This window comes from Schistocerca piceifrons, chromosome 9 (assembly GCF_021461385.2).
Source record: "Schistocerca piceifrons isolate TAMUIC-IGC-003096 chromosome 9, iqSchPice1.1, whole genome shotgun sequence".
In the NCBI taxonomy this organism is placed as follows: Eukaryota; Metazoa; Arthropoda; class Insecta; order Orthoptera; family Acrididae; genus Schistocerca; species Schistocerca piceifrons.
Genome location: NC_060146.1, coordinates 197,891,135 through 197,912,932, shown reverse-complemented (window position 1 = coordinate 197,912,932; position 21,798 = coordinate 197,891,135). Strand labels below are relative to the sequence as shown.

The window sequence follows — 21,798 nt, the reverse complement described above, 5'->3', positions numbered from 1 at the left end:
ATAGGTTAAAGTTAGATATAGTGGGAATTAGTGAAGTTCGGTGGCAGGAGGAACAAGACTTTTCGTCAGGTGATTACAGGGTTATAAATACAAAATCAAATAGGCGTAATGCAGGAGTAGGTTTAATAATGAATAAACAAATAGCAGTGCGGGTTAGCTACTACAAACAGCATAGTGAACGCATTATTGTGGCCAAGATAGACACAAAGCCCATGCCTACTACAGTAGTACAAATTTATATGCCAACTAGCTCTGCAGATGATGAAGAAATTGATGAAATGTATGACGAGATAAAAGAAATTATTCAAGTAGTGAAGGGAGACGAAAATTGAATAGTCATGGGTGACTGGAATTCGTCAGTAGGAAAAGGGAGAGAAGGAAACATAGTAGGTGAATATGGATTGGGGGGAAGAAATGAAAGAGGAAGCCGCCTTGTAGAATTTTGCACAGAGCATAACTTAATCAAAGCTAACACTTGGTTCAAGAATCATAAAAGAAGGTTGTATACCTGGAAGAATCCTGGAGATACTAAAATGTATCAGATAGATTATATAATGGTAAGACAGATTTAGGAACCAGGTTTTAAATTGTAAGGCATTTCCAGGGGCAGATGTGGATTCTGACCACAATCTATTGGCTATGAACTGCAGATTGAAACTGAAGAAACTACAAAAAGGTGGAAATTTAAGGAGATGGGACCTGGATAAATTGACTAAACCAGAGGTTGTACAGAGTTTCAGGGAGAGCATAAGGGAAGAATTGACAGGAATGGGGGAAAGAAATACAGTAGAAGATGAATGGGTAGCTCTGAGGGATGAAGTAGTGAAGGCAGCAGAGGATCAAGTAGGTAAAAAGACGAGGGCTAATAGAAATCCTTGGGTAACGGAAGAAATATTGAATTTAATTGATGAAAGGAGAAAATGTAAAAATGCAGTAAATGAAGCAGGCAAAAAGGAATACAAACGTCTCAACAATGAGATCGACAGGAAGTGCAAAATGGCTAAGCAGGCATGGCTAGAGGACAAATGTAAGGATGTAGAGGCTTGTCTCACTAGGGGTAAGATAGATACTGCCTACAGGAAAAGTAAAGAGACCTTTGGAGAGAAGAGAACCACTTGTATGAATATCAAGAGCTCAGATGGCAACCAAGTTCTAAGCAAATAAGGGAAGGCAGAAAGGTGGAAGGAGTATGTAGAGGGTTTATACAAGGGCGACGTACTTGAGGACAATATTATGGAAATGGAACAGGATGTAAATGAAGATGAAATGGGAGATAAGAAACTGCGTGAAGAGTTTGACAGAGCACTGAAAGACCTGAGTCGAAACAAGGCCCCGGGAGTAGACAACATTCCATTAGAACTACTGATAGCCTTGGGAGAGCCAGTCATGACAAAACTCTAACATCTGGTGAGCAAGATGTATGAGACAGGCGAAATACCCTCAGACTTCAAGAAGAATATAATAATTCCAATCCCAAAGAAATCAAGTGTTGACAGATGTGAAAATTACCGAACTATCAGTTTAATAAGTCACAGCTGCAAAATACTAACGCGAATTCGTTACAGACGAATGGAAAAACTGGTATAAGCGGACCTCGGGGAAGATCAGTTTGGATTCCGTAGAAATGTTGGAACACGTGAGGCAATACTAACCTTACGACTTATCTTACAAGAAAGATTAAGAAAAGGCAAACCTACGTTTCTTGCATTTGTAGACTTAGAGAAAGCTTTTGACAACGTTAACTGGAATACTCTCTTTCAAATTCTGAAGGTGGCAGTGGTAAAATACAGGGAACGAGAGGCTATTTACAATTTGTACAGAAACGAGACGGCAGTTATAAGAGTCGAGGGGCATGAAAGGGAAGCAGTAAAGGAAACAAAAGAAAAATTCGGAGTAGGTATTAAAATTCATGGAGAAGAAGTAAAAACTTTGAGTTTCGCCGATGACATTGTAATTCTGTCAGAGACAGCAAAAGACTTGGAAGAGCAGTTGAACGGAATGGACAGTGTCTTGAAAGGAGGATTTAAGATGAACATCAACAAAAGTAAAACGAGGATAATGGAATGTAGTCAAATTAAATCGGGTGATGCTGAGGGTATTAGATTAGAAAATGAGACACTTAAAGTAGTAAAGGAGTTTTGCTATTTAGGGAGCAAAATAACTGATGATGGTCGAAGTAGAGAGGATATAAAATGTAGACTGGCAATGGCAAGGAAATCGTTTCTGAAGAAGAGAAATTTGTTAACATCGAGTATAGATTTAAGTGTCAGGAAGTCGTTTTTGAAAGTATTTGTATGGAGTGTAGCCATGTATGGATGTGAAACATGGACGACAAGCAGTTTGGACAAGAAGAGAACAGAAGCTTTCGAAATGTGGTGCTACAGAAGAATGCTGAAGATAAGGTGTGTAGATGACGTAACTAATAAGGAGGTATTGAATAGGATTGGGGAGAATAGAAGTTTGTGGCACAACTTGACTAGAAGAAGGGATCGGTTGGTAGGACATGTTTTGAGGCATCAAGGGATCACAAATTTAGCATTGGAGGGCAACGTGGAGGGTAAATATCGTAGAGGGAGTCCAAGAGATGAATACACTAAGCAGATTAAGAAGGATGTAGGTAACAGTAGGTACTGTAGGCACAGGATAGAGTAGCATGGAGAGCTGCATCAAACCAGTCTCAGGACTGAAGACCACAACAACAACTCAAAGATTCACAACTACTATCGTTGCGGGGATTGCTTGCTAAAGAGTTTGTTGCTGTCCAGCTGCGCTTCACTTCACTTCAAGTACTTTTTGAATCACATTTACATTTACGATATTTACATACATTACTGAGAATCTCAGCATAAAATCAGGCACAAATTAGTTGAAAAAAAAAAAGGGGCGTTGAGGCTCACATAACATTACAAAATGTTTCCCCAGCCATGGCAGAGTGTTGTAAATAGTCAAGGAGAATACATTATTGATGACTGAAGTATCTGTTATGTGTACGTCTTGTGTTCATTAATCTTGTGCACCAACCAAATATATTCGAACTTACCGTACAGTCAAGAATTTTGGAGCAATTCCATGTTATGGAGATTGGACCGTTATTGTGCTAGAGCCTTCTATCTGCAGGGTTCTAAGCCCGGCCGGAATGGTCGAGCGGTTCTAGGCGCTGCAGTCTGGAACCGCGCGATCGCTACGGTCGCAGGTTCGAATCCTGCCTGGGGCATGCATGTGTGTGCTGTCCTTAGGTTAGTTATGTTTAAGTAGTCTCCGACTGATGACCTCAGAAGTTAAGTCCCATAGTGCTCAGAGCCATGTGAACCATTTTGGTTCTAAGTGGTGAGCATGGATACGTTTCGCACTGACGCGTCATCGTCAGGGGTTATCGGCACTGGCTGCTCCACAGGCAAGGGCAGGGAAGAGGACTCTATACAGTGCGGAACACGGAGCTGTCAGCCGCATGGCACCGAGGACAGCACGCGGCTATCAGAACCCTCCGCCAGCTGCCGCGATAAGCACGATATGCCGTCTGTCAGGCTTATCACCGCATGTGCTGACTGGGCGGCCGCTGTTATACCTACTCCCGTGTACAGAGGCTAGCGTGGGAGACGAATATGCCATATTATGTACTGACTCGGCCGAAAATCCTAAGAAATTTTGGTCTTATGTCAAAGCTATGGGTGGATCAAAACAAAATGTCCAGACTGCACTATAGTTCCTTCTCTAGATTGTCGCACAGATGACCAAATGGTAGATATCGAAATAGATGACAGAGGGATAGAAAAACAATTAAAATCGCTCAAAAGAGGAAAGGCCGCTGGACCTGATGGGATACCAGTTAGATTTTACACAGAGTACGCGAAGGAACTTGCCCCCCTTCTTGCAGCGGTGTACCGTAGGTCTCTAGAAGAGCGTAGCGTTCCAAAAGACTGGAAAAGGGCACAGGTCATCCCCTTCAAAACTGTAGGTGGATGAAAACAAAATGTCCAGACAGTCTGTGACCAAAATGGTACTGAAACAGAGGATGATAGACTAAAGGCCGAAACACTAAATGTCTTTTTCCAAAGCTGTTTCATAGAGGAAGACTGCACTGTAGTTCCTTCTCTAGATTCTCGCACAGATTACAAAATGGTAGATATCGAAATAGATGACAGAGGGATAGAAAAACAATTAAAGTCGCTCAAAAGAGGAAAGGCCGCTGGACCTGGTGGGAGAAATAGATGACAGAGGGATAGAAAAACAATTAAAGTCGCTCAAAAGAGGAAAGGCCGCTGGACCTGGTGGGATACCAGGTCGATTTTACACAGAGTGCGCGAAGGATCTTGCCCCCCTTCTTGCAGCGGTGTACAGTGGGTCTCTAGAAGAGCGTAGCGTTCCAAAAAGATTGTAAAACGGCACAGGTAATCCCCATTTTCAAGGAGTGACGTCGAAGAGATGTCCAGAAGTATAGACCTATATCTCTAACGTCGATCAGTTGTGGAATTTCGGAACACGTATTATGTTAGAGCATAATGACTTTTCTGGAGATTAGAAATCTACTCTGTAGGAATCAGCATGAGTTTCGAAAAAGACAATTGTGTGAAACCCAGCTCGCGCTGTTCGTCCACGAGACTCAGAGGGCCATAGACACGGGTTCCCAGGTAGATGCCCTGTTTCTTGACTTCCGCAAGGCGTTTGATACAGTTCCCCACAGTCGTTTAATGATCAAACTAAGAGCGTATGGACTATCAGACCAATTGTGCGATTGGATTGAAGAGTTCCTAGATAACAGAACACAGCATGTCATTCTCAATGGAGAGAAGTCTTCCGAAGTAAGTTATTTCAGGTGGGCCGCAGGGGAGTGTCGTAGGACCGTTGTAATTCACAATATACATAAATGACCTTGTGGATAACATCGGAAGTTCACTGAGGCTTTTTGCGGATGATGCTGTGGTATATCGAGAGGTTGTAACAATGGAAAATTGTACTGAAATGCAGGAGGATCTGCAACGAACTGAAGCATGGTGCAGGGAATGGCAATTGAATCTCAATGTAGACAAGTGTAATGTGCTACGAATAAATAGAAAGAAACATCTTTTGTCATCTAGCTACAATATAGCAGGCCAGCAACTGGAAGCAGTTAATTCCATAAATTATTTAGGAGTAGGCATTAGCAGTGATTTAAAATGGAATGACCATATAAAATTAATCGTCGGTAAAGCAGATGCCAGACAGTTTCATTGAAAGAATCCTAAGGAAATGCAATCCGAAAACAAAGGAAGTAGGTTACACTACACTTGTTCGCCCACTTCTTGAATAATGCTCACCGGCGTGGGATCCGTACCAGATAGGGTTGATAGAAGAGATAGAGAAGATCCAACGGAGAGCAGCGCGCTTCGTTACAGGATCATTTAGTAATCGCGAAAGCGTTACGGAGATGATAGATAGACTCCAGTGGCAGACTCTGCAAGAGAGACGCTCAGTAGCTCGGTACGGGCTTTTGTTAAAGTTTCGACAACGAACTTTTACCGAGGTGTCAAGCAGTATATTACTCCCTCCTACGTATACCTCGCGAAGAGACCATGAGGATAAAATCAGAGACATTAGAGTCCACACAGAGGCATAGCGAGAATCTTTCTTTCCACGAACAATACGCGACTGGAATAGAAGGGAGAACCGATAGAGGTACTCAAAGTAGCTTCTGCCACACACTGTTAGGTGACTAGCGGGATATGGATGTAGATGTAGATGTACTTATCCGCGCCGTATCCCAAAGCCCGTCACGGATTCTTCTCCTGTGCCAATTTCTTCTTCTAGAGAAGCAAGAGACGGTCTGTGGTAATTCATTAGGGAAGATAAACGTCTGCCAAGATTGCTAATAAGAACCTTTATCCTTGATAACCGGTTTCGGTAATCAATGTTACCATCTTCAGACCTCCTGTCTAGCGAGATCGGAAGATGGTAACACTGATTCCCCAAACAGGTTATCGAGAATAAAGGTTATTATTAGCAATATTGGCTAAGAAACTGATCTTCTCTAATGTTTTTCAGTTGTTTCTTTCGTCACCGAATCTGCGGGGAAGCTCCTCTCTTCTTATCTGATCGGTCAGCCTAATTTTCGACATCCTTCTACGCCACAACGTCTCAAAGCTTCCTCGAGACACTTAAAGTGGCAGATGAGTTTTGCTACTTGGGCAGCAAAATAACTGATGATGGCCGAAGTAGTGAGGATATAAAAAAAAGAAGAATGATAAGAACGTTTCTGAAGAAGAGAAATTTGTTAACATCGAGTATAAGTTTAAGTGTTGCAAAGTGTTTTCTGAAAGTATTTCTCTGGACATTAGCCATGAATGGAAGTGAAACATGGACGATAAATAATTTAGATAAAAAGAGAATAGAAGCTTTACAGTGTGGTGCTACAGAAGAATACTCAAGATTAGATGGATCCATCGTGCAACTAATGAGGGCCGGCCGAAGTGGCCGTGCGGTTAAAGGCGCTGCAGTCTGGAACCGCAAGACCGCTACGGTCGCAGGTTCGAATCCTGCCTCGGGCATGGATGTGTGTGATGTCCTTAGGTTAGTTAGGTTTAACTAGTTCTAAGTTCTAGGGGACTAATGACCTCAGCAGTTGAGTCCCATAGTGCTCAGAGCCATTTGAACCATTTGAAACTAATGAGGAAGTATTGAATGGAATTGGGCAGATAAGAATTTTGATGCACAACTTGACCAAAGGAAAGGATCGGTTGGCAGGGCACAATCTGAAACATCGAGGGATCACCAATGTAGTATTGGAGGGAATTGTGGGGGGTGAAAATAGAAGAGGAAGACTGAGAGATTAAATACCGTTAGCAGATTCAGAAAGACTGGGAGATGACGAGGCTCGCGCAGGATGGGGCAGCATGGAGAGCTGCATCAAACCAGTCTCTGGACTGAAGACCACAACAACAACGAGAACGAATGTTTCTGCTATGCTTTTAAGACAGTAGTGCGAGAGCTGAAGATAAATAAGGGAAGACGATAGAGCAAACACGGGATGTGATATTCTCTGTGCTTATCGGCACGTAGCCGTGATAACTGTTCGAAGGCAGGAGTGGTGTGGATGGAAAAGCAAACAGCACGAATGTATTGCATACAAGCACTCATCGCCAGATGGAGATGGCATGAAGTCTCATACGAATGTCTTCTGAATAGAATCACCAGCCGACCGGAGTGGCCGTGCGGTTCTAGGCGCTACAGTCTGGAACCGAGCGACCGCTACGGACGCATGTTCGAATCCTGCCTCGGGCATGGATGTGTGTGATGTCCTTAGGTTAGTTACGTTTAAGTAGTTCTAGGGGACTGATGACTTCAGAAGTTAAGTCCCATAGTGCTCAGAGCCGTTTGAACCATTTTTAGAATCACCATAATCGAGTGTGGGAAGTTTCAGTAGTTCTGTGTCTATTTTTTTACACTTCCGTAGTTAATGAGGTGACCCTCACACTTTCTTCGACACTGCAATTGTGTCTTCAGTCCAGTCTAAGTGATGGTTCAGAATTATCCACAATTTTTTTGCTGAAGAATGAGTGTAAATAAGTTATACAGAACTGCAACCAGTCACTTTTTTGAATAATTATGTTTTATTCTACGAACCGGTTTTCGAACCTTCTCAGGTTCGTCTTCAGATGGTTTCAGGAAGTTACATCATTACTGGTAGTAGCATAATGCTGGGTGCTGGCTTGCGACAATCTCTAAACGTTAAAGCCCTCTACTGCTAACATAAATCAGTATTTTTAAATATCTATTAATTTTAGCTGGAACATACAGAAGCTGTCTTTACGAATGTTCCAGATCACTCTAATGTAAGAATAAAAATAAGTCAACAGTAAAAAAAACAACTTTTTTTCATGATTTTTAAATATGAAGTGTACAGCCATACAAACAGCTTTTGTCTATTACAATCACTATAACTCTTATACATATACCTTTAGCTAAAATAAACAGACTCTGCTCTCGATAATACGCTAGATCATGTTAACATAACAACAGAAATAAGTCAACAGTTCATCTGAAGATTTGCTATTAATTTAAATATAAAGGCCCTAGTCATACAGACAGCTGCAGCTCACTGCACATACAATAACTCTGTATTATTGATTCCTTGTTACTCATGTTAATGCCAAACATGATAATTGCTATATATTAAAAAATTGCTTAACTGCCTGTAATATACAATTAGAAATAAGATATAAGATCACCTGAAGTTTGTTCTTGTAGTAATTTATTTATTCATATTATCTTGTCCTCTGATGTTACCGCCATTCTGATTAAAATACTTGCCCTTATATCGACTTTAATACATGTTAAGAATAACAAATTACATCTCTGTACAAAGTAGGCCTAGGCCATATCTTTCTGTCAAGATCTTTGTTAGAAGCAACAGTTGTAAAGCGCATGCTGGATACTGGAAAAGTCTCGCTGTCACAGTGTAAATTAATATAGTTTGTGTGGAAGTATGTGTCCCTATATAACTACTGGACATCAAAATGGAGGCAGACAGATGGACACTAACCGAAAAAAGCCGCCTATGCTGTCGCAAGCCAGCACCCAGCATTATGCTACTACTAGTAATGATGTAACTTCCTGAAACCATCTGAAGATGAACCTGAAAAGGTTCGAAAACCGGTTCGTAGAATAAAACATAATTATTCAAAAAAGTGACTGGTTGCAGTTCTGTATAACTTATTTACATTCAATATACAGTCACGGTTCTAAAATATCCGTAATTGATAAGCATAATCTGAAGAATGAGTGATGTGAGTAAGTTCAGAATGGCGTAACAAGGCTAGGTGGGGTGAAGGTAAGGGGTGGTCTGCGGCCACAGGGGGTAAGGGATTTAAATCACAGAAGAAGAAGAAAATGTAGGTGTTGAGGCAGCATATACCGGTCGACATGAAAAGTTGGAGGATCCAGAGTGGGAAGAGCAAATCACTGAATCAGGTTGACAGCGTGTGATGTCATTTCAGTGATTACAAAATCTGATAAAATTTGCAAATGATGTCCATTTGTTAGTCGGACTCCCCCTCTGGCATGGATGGATACACCTGTGAAGAGTGTCATCATGCAGTGGGTACCCTCCATTGAGGCAAGCTAGCTCGTAATTGCTGTGACTGGTAGCTGATATCTTGATTACTGGGACAGAGTTGAAGTCCAACTGGTTCCGTACGTGTTATATAGGGGACAGATCTAGTGGTCGACATGAAAAGTTGGAGGATCCAGAGTGGGAAGAGCAAATCACTGAATCAGGTTGACAGCGTGTGATGTCATTTCAGTGGTTACAAAATCTGATAAAATTTGCAAATGATGTCCATCTATTAGTCTGACGTTGCATCCCCCTCTGGCCTGGGTGGATACACGTGTGAAGAGTGTCATCAAGCAGTGGTACCCTCCATTGAGGCAAGCTAGCTCGTAATTGCTGTGACTGGTAGTTGATATCTTGATTACTGGGACAGAATCGACGACCAACCGGTTCCGTTCATGAATGAGATTTTCACTCTGCAGCGGAGTGTGTGCTGATATGAAACTTCCTGGCAGATTAGAACTGTGTGCCGGACCGGGACTCGAACTCGGGACCTTTGCCTTTCGCGGGCAAGTGCTCTACCAACTGAGCTACCCAAGCACGACTCACGCCCCGTCCTCACAGCTTTACTTCTGCCAGTACCTCGTCTCCTACCTGGCCAGCTCAGTTGGTAGAGCACTTGCCCGCGAAAGGCAAAGGTATCGAGTTCGAGTCTCGGTCCGGCACACAGTTTTAATCTGCCAGGAAGTTTCATATCGGTTCCGTACATGTTGTACAGATAATAGATATAGTGATCTTGTTGACCAAGCGTGTGCCTCAGTATCACACAGAGGGTTCTCAGAGACGCCTGACATGTGTAGAAGAGCATTGTCCTGTTGAAAAATGGTGGCATGAGGCTGTCACAAGAGGACGCAGGATGTCGTGACGTACCGTTTTGCAGAGTTTACTGTATCATTACCAGCCGTGACCTAAAGTTCATGCCCGATGGCTCAACACACAATGACGCCAGTAGTAACCCAGGTGCGCCTCTCCAAGTAACTGGAAGATAGAGGCTCTGAGCACTATGGGACTTAACTTCTGAGGTCATCAGTCCCCTAGAACTTAGAACTAATTAAACCTAACTAATGTAAGGACATCACACACATCCACGCCCGAGGCAGGATTCGAACCTGCGACCGTAGCATAGAGGCTTCTCCCTGGGGCACCGCTATGCTCACCGACAACGGTCACCCGTCATAAGGCAGAGCCATAATTCATCTCTGAACGCAGCGCCCGTCCATTCGACAACACTTCATACTTCTCAGTCACGCCACCCCTCCAAACGCTAACTTTCTCCTTGGACGTTCAGTCCTTAGTTCAGCTGCTGAAAAACCTGCTATCAGTGGTGGGAGGGGATGATATAGAATGTTGAATGGGGTTGACTACTCTTTCTCGGATTTCAGAGGCAAATATGGGCTTGATGCTTGGTGCCCTAAGTGATGATCCTACGTCGTGGTATTCAGACGTGGTTGACTGGAACCATGACAAAGAGTGTGTCTGCCCTCACATTCCCACGCAGTCCAACATTGTGGCACTGTCTCATCTGAATACCCGACAAATCTGGAGCTCACACGATCAGACCAGCTGGCCAAATGGAGATCCACAAATACTAGTACCAACAAATACTAGGATATCCATACTTTTTATATTATGTTAAACTTAAATGTGCTGTTTAACATGAAATCTATTGATTCTTTTATTTGCGTAAATGATGTACAAGACATGTTTCACATACCTATTACTATTTGCACTTATTCCTAAGTAATTTTCCACCACATATAATAGGATTTACAGGCCTGATGATATGCAGATCATAAATATCGCTTGAAATCTCACTGGTTAATTAATGAGTGAGTAGAATAAGTAACTGCACTGTGTTGTATTAATTCTGAATTGAGGCTAAATTACTCAACTTAGTGTTGGCCATGGGTTAATTCCACGTACAAAGCTGTTATTTACTACTGAAATGTACTTTAAACAACGTCAGTGAATAGCTGGATTGCTATATTTATGGATGCAGCGAATATTATCGAGAGGTTTGTTACTGTTTATGTTTATGAGCAGGCAACTTCATTGTATACTATGATAAACAGGTACTGCAAAGATGTAACAACTACCAAAGAAAATAAATTGCTCCTAACCTTTCCTATCCTACCGGATACTGGGTCCAAAGACTATAAAAAGGTCACCTGCTTGTAACGGGAATTTCTTTGACCAAGACAATTTGACACTTAGCCAACTGTCATTCAGTCAAGATGGAGTACTCAGTAATGAAAAGAAGCAGTAGGCTCTGCCAGAGATATCGACTCTTAGACAATGTGTCTAATAGTGTATTTTAATACGGCAGTATCCCATCTTAGGCAATTTATAACACTTGTAAGTAAGTATTACAAATATGGATTCTTATACGGTTATATCACTTGTTACGTATTTCACTGTTATTGTCTAACCTGCTTTCAGAAAACACTTGATAATGGCACTTTGAAGCCGAAATCATGATTGTGTAAGTGTAAATGTAACACTAAAAATAAACAGCGGTCTAATGGCGGTACTGACTTTAAAGATCCACAATGAGGTCCGTTGAAACCCTGTCAAATTAATTCGATTCATGTTTCATTCACGGAAAATCGTGATGATGTGGTACTAGTCATACCACATTGAAATTGCAAATTAATCTGTAAATATGGCTACAGGCTGAACATTTGAATGTCTTTCAAATTACATCTACAGATGTGAGTTAGCAATTCCTACCTGTCACCTTTCACACAGTTCAATAATAGAAATTCTTGCACGAAATAGAAGGAGATATGAAGAGGTAACTTTCTCAGTTTGGTTTCAAATTTTACTTTTCTGTCTGTCTGACAATCATATCACTGGGTAAGTTATCAGAAGGTTTCGTTGCGGAACTGGCCCTCCCTTTTTGTGCTACAGACAACTTTGGCTTGGGGGTGATAAATGCCACTTCACTGCAGTGTATTATTTACAACAAACTTCATGCGGAAATAAAATATACCGTGAGTCAGTAGTCAGAATGACCAACTCCTAAGAACAGATGGCTAGAAGATTACTGTGGCTGCGTACGACATATTACCCATGCAGCTCATTTTTGAGCAATGAACAGTTTCTTTCTTAGTGATGATTTACCCCACAACTGTAATCCGTATGGCGACACTGAGCGTAGTGTGTCAACTTACTGATTTGTCTCTTCCTAAAATTTGCAACGATTATAAGTTCAAAAATGTGTGTGTGAATTACTAAGGGACCAAACTGCTGAGGTCATCGGTCCCTAGCCGGCCGGGGTGGCCGAGCGGTTCTAGGCGCTACAGTCTGGAACCGCGCGACCGCTACGGTCGCAGGTTCGAATCCTGCCTCGGGCATGGGTGTGTGTGACGTCCTTAGGTTAGTTAGGTTTAAGTAGTTCTAAGTTCTAGGGGATTGATGACCTCAGAAGTTAAGTCCCATAGTGCTCAGAGCCATTTGAACCATTTGAATCATCGGTCCCTAGGCTTACACACTACTTAAACCAACTTGTGCTAAGAACAACACACCCACCCATGCCCGATGGAGGACTCGAACCTCTGGCGGGAGGGGCGGCTCAAACCGTGACATGGCGCCCTAGACCGTACGCCCACTCCGCGCGGCACGATTCTAAGTCCAAACGTTGTTTTGGGACTAAAAAGGCACTTTTTCCAGTTAAGTTCTCAACGGTATGGACACCTAAGAATATTGTATTTTCCAACCTATTTATTATTTCCTGACCATCTGTTACACTTATGATCGGTGTAGTACAACTAGATGTGTGGAACTGAATATGTCTTGTCGTTTTATAACTTTCAATAAATTTGTTTACAATTTCTTCTGTTGCTATATGTATGCTTGGATTGATTACAATTCTAGTTTTATCTGAAAAAAAAAAACTAATTTTTCTTGTTGTGTATTGGATGGAAGATGGTATACATAGAGGAGCTGTAGTACACCTACGATTGAGTCTTCAGGAACCCCATGTGTGATGTCTTTCCATTCAGAATAACGTCTCCAGACTACAATGGCAGAATTACTGAGTACAATTTTATGCATTCTTTTGATTGGATATGACATTATCCATTAGTTGGCTATAGCTTCAGTTCCATAAAACTTCAGTTTATTTAGAGGAACGTTGTGACTCAGTCAAATGCCTTCGATAGGTCGCAGAAAATACGAACCGAAACTATTTTTTCATTTAATGTGTGGTGTCACCGCCAGACACCACACTTGCTAGGTGGTAGCCTTTAAATCGGCCGCGGTCCATTAGTATACGCCGGACCCGCGTGTCGCCACTATCAGTGATTTCAGACCGAGCGCCGCCACACGGCAGGTCTAGAGAGACTTCCTAGCACTCGCCCCAGTTGGACAGCCGACTTTGCCAGAGATGGATCACTGACAAATACGCTCTCATTTGCCGAGACGATAGTTAGCCTAGCCTTCAACTACATCATTTGCTACGACCTAGCAAGGCGCCATTACCAGTTTATATTGAGATTATAATTCATGTATCAACAAGAGCGATGTTCTCCAATTATGGATTAAAGTTAAGTATTCCAGAAGCTATGTACTATTTTTGGCTACTGTAATTACTTTACCTTTTTCCAGACCTCACGCCAGTCTGCGTGAGCTTAAACGCGTGCATTTCGGCCTCCTCTAGCATCACGGTGTTGGCTCTTCTGCCAACACATCATAATGCTTGTCAAATTTGGTGGGTCAAAATGTAAATGGAATTCTTAGCGGAGCAACTCTTCTGAAATGTAGACTGTGATTTCCGGCGGGTATTATTGTTGCCCGGGTAAGATACTCTTCTAGAATACATCACTTTCTCAAAAATTTTGGAAATGATGTCAGCAGTGAAAGAAATAGTTATTGATGTCCTCCAATTACCTTCCTTAATGACGTATTTGACAACGGTGTGTACCACTTGATATGTTACACACAGTAGGTTTATTTTAAGCAACTGTGTATATGCAATTTATGAAGTGTGCATTCTGCGTTATTTGAACTCCTTCATGTATGGCAAGAAAATTAGAGTTTTGTAATGTATATATGATAAAAGCAAAAAAAAGTTGAAATTTTAAATTATTATCTCCCTACGTAGGGAGAAATGATCATCATAATAAAATAAGAGAAATCAGAGCTCGAACGGAAAGATTTAGGTGTTCCTTTTTCCCACGCGCCATTCCAGAGTGGGATGGTAGAGAAGTAGTGTGAAAATGGTTCGATGAACCCTCTGCCACATCCTGCACACCCTGAACATTGTTTTATGTTTTTTTTTAAGTAAACAACTTGCACCGAGGGGACACTACACGACATCTTCGTGGAGTGAGTGAGTGCTTGGTGGGAGCTCTGAACTCCACAGTTTTTAACCTAGAACAAAATTTCAAAAAAACTGTTTTGAAACTGACGACATTGCCTAACGTAATACATAGGCATGTGTAAGGAAACTGGCTTTTAACAAATTGGAGACACTCTGAATAGAAGCCAACGTTTTCTACAAGAAAGTCGTTATAAAAACCGAAATAACGAGTCACTAGTTACAAAAAGGTATAATGCAATTGCATGTGTGTTTCATTACTTGCAGCTTCCGCCAATTTGAAAAATTTTGTTTTGAAAAGATAAGCGTTTAAAGTTTCAGTTTGTGTTCTTTAGTACTGAATATGAGCAAACCTATAACCGGCAATACCAACACCGTACCGTTAGCCTTATTTTCGCCGATGACGAAGCACTCCGATTTTGAGACAATTATATCGATTAACTGTTATCCGATTGCCAATTGGGGCACATTTGCACAGTTTGGTTCACTTTTCGAACCTTTTCTGTACGTATAAGTACACTTGTCATTACCAAGCACTCACGTTTTACTCCGTATAAAAAACAAACAGAATGACAAGTTGAGCAGACGCGAGACAATCACGCGCGTTCAGTTTTGACATAAAAAAGTTATAAGGAGAAATCTTGCAGAGTACAATATTTTAGTTGATACTAATGCCTTGCCGGCCTTGGTGGCCGAGCGGTTCTAGGCGCTACAGTCTGGAACCGAGCGACCGCTACGGTCGCAGGTTCAAATCCTGCCACGGGCATGGATGTGTGTGATGTCCATAGGTTAGTTAGGTTCAAGTAGTTCTAAGTTCTAGGGGACTGATAACCTCAGAAGTGCATAGTGCTCAGAGCCATTTTGAACCATACTAATGCCTTCTGTGGTACTATCCGCAACTAAGAGGATCCCTATTTCGCCGTTAAGTATTATGGTATTATATCGGTTGCATTCGATCTCTCGGATGGACCAGACCCCCACGCAGTAAACCGCGGTCTTGACAAATTCTTTTATGGCACATTTATGTGTACCAATCTTAAAAATAGACTCTCTAAGGAACTTTTCATGCCAATAAAAAAGTTGGGAGGAAAAAAAATACTAACCTGGTCTACCCGCTTAATGTTGACATCATAGAGAAACGGGAAAAGGGCGGACGAAGAAGAAGAGAGATTTTTCAGACGAGCAATATCTGCCCGGAGTTGTTGCTGGCGCTCTTCTACCGCACCAGCATGTCCCTGATAACCATCTCCCCCCCCCCCCCCCTCCTCACCCACCCTGCGGCTGTCGTAAAGGCATTTTACGGCCGCCCGACACGGCACACCTGCGCACGTCCACCATTCCACCCAACAACGCTTCCCTCCCACAAGAAAGGCCGCCGCTTCTCTCCCGTTTCACTGCTGGTGACTCTGCCGCGGCGGAACAGCATTTGAAGAGCGAAAATGTCAAACGTTCTATGTGCCGAATCTTACATGTGTCACGAAAATCAAAGATCAACGTTACACTTTGTGTCCAACAAACTGAGGAGGTATTCTGATACCGCAATATTATGCTGCTCACCTCTATGCAATACTAACCTTACGACTTATCTTAGAAGAAAGATTAAGGAAAGGCAAACCTACGTTTCTAGCATTTGTAGACTTAGAGAAAGCTTTTGACAATGTTGACTGGAATACTCTCTTTCAAATTCTAAAGGTGGCAGGGGTAAAATACAGGGAACGAAAGGCTATTTACAATTTGTACAGAATTTCTGCACCACACATTTGTCTTATTTAGGCATTGCAAACCGCAGCGCCATAATCTGCCTGTTTACGTATCTTTGAATACGCATGCCTGTAGCAGTTTCTTTGGCGCTTCAGTTTAAAATAACCAAGTGAAGTATTCAACTACCAACTTGAAGAGGTGCCATGTGACTACAACAGTGACGAAGAAAATGAAGGAAGAAAAGTGGTCAGCCTGTAATGCAGAGGACCCAGGTCCGATTCCCGGTACTGCCATAGTTTTCCTCAGCGCGACTGGTACGGACTACTCTCAGCTTTGCGAGGCCAAGCTGACGTAAATTTTCATAATTTGTGACATGGTCGTGGATTAAAACAGTGACCTGTCATAGATCAGAGAACTTTTGGTTCTTAGACTGCGGTTTTGGTCAGCAATGACCATTTTAATATCTGCAACAAAATATTGGAAATGAAATACAACAAGTGCACAATTACGTCTTAGTACAGTGAAATATGGCATAACGAGAAATTATTACTTTCATGGGTGTTAAAACAGGCACTTAGAATATGACGAGGCATATCTGTTTCATAACTTGTAATATAGTAAATCCATAGTGGCGTCTTCACAAAATATATACAAAATCAGCTTAGTATCGTCGCACATACTTAAAATATGGTGCAAACTAGCTCATTTTTCTACCAGAGTCATACTGTAGCTATAGCTGCGTACAGTAGCCACCCCAACATGTGAATGTGCCGTAATAAAATTGGACAGTGTGTTATAAATAAAGATTACAATAGTGGGTTTGCCAAATGTGTACGTTTAAATTTTATCCAGTTGATAGACCTGTAACTCTGGAGCAGTCTAAAGTATGGCAGTGTCAACCATTCCACAGTACTGGCAATAAGGATAACTAGTTGGTTTTATTCTGTGGTGTCGCGCGGTTGTCGGGTACAATCATGGGATAGCGATACGCACGTATACAGAAGGCGCTGGAATCACGTACTCAAGGTATGAAAGGGCAGTGTATTGGCGGACCTGTCATTTATACTTCGGTGATTGACGTTAAAAGGTTAACCACGTGATTATAGCCACACGGCGGAAATTAACAAACTTTGAACGCGAAATGGAAGTTGGAGCTAGACGCATGGGACATTCTATTTCGAATTCGTTAGGGAAATCAATATTCCGAGATCCACAGTGTCAAGAGTGTGCTGACAATACCAAATTTCAGGCATTACCTCTCACCACGGACGACACATAAGTCGACTGCCTTCACTTAACGACCGAGAGCAAAAGCGGTTCTTAGGGTTGTTAGTGCTAACAAACATGCAACACTGCGTGGAACAGCCGCAGAATTCAATGTGGGACGCACGTCGAACGTATCCGTTACTGCGAAAGCGCCTGCAGCGCCTCTCCTGGGCTCATGACCACATCAAATGGTTCAAATGGCTCTGAGCACTGTGGGACGTAACATCTGAGGTCATCAGTCCCCTAGAACTAAGAACTACTTAAACCTAACTAACCTAAGGACATCACACACATCCATGCCCGAGGCAGGATTCGAACCTGCGACAGTAGCGGTGGCGCGGTTCCAGACTGTAGCGCCTAGAACCGCTGGATCACTCCGGCCGGTCCACGGTCATATCGATTGGACCCTACACTACTGGAAAAGCGTGGCGTGCTCAGATGAGTCCCGAGTTTAGTTTGTAAGAGATGATAGTAGGATTCGGGTGTGGTGTAGACCACACGAAGCCATGGACCCAAGTCGTCAACAAGCCACTGTGCAAGTTGGTGGTGGTTCCATAATGGCGAGGACTGTCTTCTGACCCAGCTGAACCGAACATTGACTGGAAATGGCAGTGTTCGGCTACTTGGCGACCATTTGCAGCCATTGATGGCGTTCATGTTTTCAAATAACGCTGGAAGTTTAATGTCACTGGGCCACAACGGTTCGCGAATCGTTTGAAGAGCGTTCTAGACAATTCGAGCAAATGATTTGGACGCCCAAATCTCTCGACATGAATCCCATCCAACATTTATGGTACATAATCAAGAGGTCAGTTCCCGCACAAAATCCTACAACGGCAACACTTCCACAATCATGGACATCTATAGAGGCGATATGGCTCAATATTTCAGTGGGGGACTTTTAACAACTTTTTGAGTCCATGCCATGTCGAGCTGTTCTACTACACTGGGCAAAAGGAGGTCCAACACGATGTTAGGAGGTATGCCATGGCTTTTCTCATCTCAGTTAGTTAGTTAGTTACTTAGTTGGTTGCGTGTTCCATTGATCAGTCGCACGGTACGGTAGCCGCTATGATGTGGAACATGTCAAGTGCACTAGAAATGCACATATGAAACAAAATTTTTTAATATATATATAATGCAATACAGACTTAAAGATTAATATTTCTATTATTTACCCCATTCTCTTTAATCGCACAAAATGCATATACTATATTTATTTATTGGTATTCAAGAATTCATCCATGGTATAGAAAGAGTTGTCAAGGATATACGATTTCAATTTATTTTTGAAGCTATTATTGCTGTCTGTCAGACAACTTATTTCATCTGGTAATTTGTCGATAATTTTTATAGCAGCGTATTTTACCCCTTTCTGTGCCACAGATAGGTTGAGCAAAGGGTAGTGTAAGTCTTTCTTTTTTCTAGTATTATAATCATGAATGTCACTGTTGTTTATAAACTGTTGTCGAGAACAAATTTCATTAGTGAGTAGATGTATTCTGAGGCTGTTGTAAGAATTCCATATCTTTTAAAAAGATGCCTACAAGATATGCGCCTATGAATCCCACACATTATTCTAACCAGTTTCTTTTGGGCAGTGAATACTTTTTGTCTAAATATTGAGTTACCCCAAAATATTATTCCGTATGACATCAGAGAGTGAAAGTATGCAAAGTATGTTAGCTTACTAATTTCTATATCTTCAAAAATTGGCAATTACTCTGATAGCAAAAGTTGCTAAACCTAGTTGCTTTAGGAGATCCAAAATATGAATTTTCCAATTAAAATTCTCATCTATATGTACACCCAAAAACTTAGTATGCTCTACCCTGTCTAGTGACTTTTGTTGATGTATTATATTTATTAAAGGAATTATACTTTTTGCAGCAGAAAATTGGATGTATTGTGTTTTTTCAAAGTTTAGAGCAAGCCCATTTGGAGAAAACCAATTAATGACTTTTCCAAAGACCTTATTTGTATCATTTTCGATTTGACTTTCTTTTACTGCATTAATAATGACGCTTGTATCATCAGCAAACAGTGTCAGTTCAGCTTCCTGTTTCAGATAGGAAGGGAGGTCGTTCACATATATCAAGAAGAGAAGGGGACCCATGATTGAACCCTGTGGAACACCTAATGTAATTTCACCTCAGTTAGATGAAGTGGCAAACTTATTTAAATCACTTGACCTATATAAGGAAACATTTTTCTTCCTGTTCTGTGGGTATTACTTAAACCACTCATATGCTATTCCATTTGTACCACAGAATTGTAATTTGTGTAACATAATGTCATGGTTCACACAATAAAATGCTTTGGACAAATCACAGAAAATTCCTATTGGTGACATTTTACTACTTAAAGACTCTATTATGTGGACAGTGAAATTGTAAATTCCTGTCTCAGTGGAACAGCATTTTTGAAATCAGTGTACAAGCATACAGACATACAAACGTACGTACATCCATTTTTATAATACGTATGGATTTCATATCTGGTTTCGTGTTGTCCTTCGCATGTTTTGTAGACCGCGTCCGTGCCTACCTAGCCGAGAGGACGCCAGATTCTCTCAGCTGCGAGTCGTGTGGCTTGCGTCGCAGCCACCATTCTCGGTCTCAGCAGAACAGAAAGCTGATAGCGGGAAGACTCTGCCGCTTTCGACACACGACCCCACCGGCGCAACCCTCCCACGCCTGTACGGACTTCCTGTTGTTAGCAGCACGCCAGGCCGACCGGGACGCTACGACGCATGACAAACTACCAGCCCGTTGGTTGTGTGAGTTCGTAGGCTTCAGGGCCAGAGTCTGTTTCAGTGAACTCAGTTTGGGTATTAGGCCGGCTCGTTATGAAATATGAAAACAACTAAAATGCCGATATTTAGACCGACTTTGCTCCTCAGGGCGGAAGGTCGGCGTTTTAGTTGTTTTAATGTTTCATACTGACGTCGGCTAGTACCCAAAATGATTTCATTCAAATCTGGAGGTTTGTTTGGACAATAGAGTTCTCAACCTGACCTGATCCTACTGGAAATAATACAACTTTGTCTTCTTTCTTTTTTTCTTTATTGTGGAACCTGCATGATATATTATGACATAGTAGGACATCATTCAGAGAAATAGTGGACAGTGTATAACACCATACCCCAACAGAACAAATAGTCATGTCGCGGGAAAAGCCACGTATACGACTATTATATGTAGCATTGTGCATGTAGAATAATATATACGTCATGAACGTGCCTAGTTTCCACAGCTGCCGTATGATGTTACCCTTTTACAGGATTTGGTCGTGATGTGTGAGTAATGGATACGGAAATCAGAGTATTGTTTGCTTTTCCTAAGAGTTTTACAGCTGCTAGAAACGCAGTAAAAATGGAGTAATACTGAACCTAGGACCTTTCTGTACCAAGTTCATTACAATGTTACTTATAATCCGTCTTGATTGCATAAAATGTTCATTCACATGAAAGGTTTCGATTCCTCTAGAACCATCTTCAGATCTGCAATTTCGGTTACAAGAGTAACCCGTCCACACACAGCAACCTTCACATTCTGCGCCACATGCTAACACAGCATGTGAAGGTTGCTGTGTGTGGACGGGTTACTCCTGTAACCGAAATTGCAGATCTGAAGATGGTTTTAGAGGAACCGAAACCGGACATGTGTATCAACATTTTGTGCAATCAATACGAATTATAAGTAACATTGTAAAACCACTGATTGCTATTATCCCATCAGACATTATGTCTGTTTACGCCAAGTTCATTAGGTGGTTTGTCTAATGGATCTGAAGTCGCCTGCCTGTCCAGGAAAAGAAATGCTTAAGTTTTAGAGAAGCAGAAGAAGTAAATTTGGCCTACTTTCCTGATGTTCCCCAGTATAACTTCAGAAATAAATATAAGGTTTCAGGATACGGTTCTGAGAATGACACAGAAATCTTTTAGCTGCTGCACCCGCATGCTTAAATAGTTTTGATTTAGAAAGGCCAGGAATTTTTAATCATCGCTACGTGGTAAAAAGTGTGGCTCAATGGGACTTCCCCGGCAACGGCCTTGCCGCAGTGGACACACCGGTTCTCGTCAGATCTCCGAAGTTAAGCGTTGTCGGGCGTGGCCGGCACTTGGATGGGTGACCATCCGGGCGGCCGTGTGCTGTTGCCATTTCTCGGAGTGCACTCAGCCTCGTGATGCCAATTGAGGAGCTACTTGACCGAACAGTAGCGGCTCCGGTCACAGAAAACCATCATAACGAGTGGGAGACCGGTGTGCTGACCACACGCCCCTCCTATCTGCATCCTCTGCTGAGGATGATGCGTCGGTCGGATGGTCCCGACGAGCCACTTGTGACCTGAATACGGAGTGCTAGGGGGACTTCCAAGTTTGGATTTTGTGTTACGAGCCAATTTCAGTAGCCTTCGCTTCTAAAAT

At 42.1% G+C, this 21,798-nt stretch overlaps 1 pseudogene; it reads left to right on the top strand.

The window, feature by feature from the left end:
- Positions 1–21,413: 21,413 nt before the first annotated feature.
- Positions 21,414–21,531, top strand: LOC124717464 (annotated as a pseudogene).
- Positions 21,532–21,798: the final 267 nt, after the last annotated feature.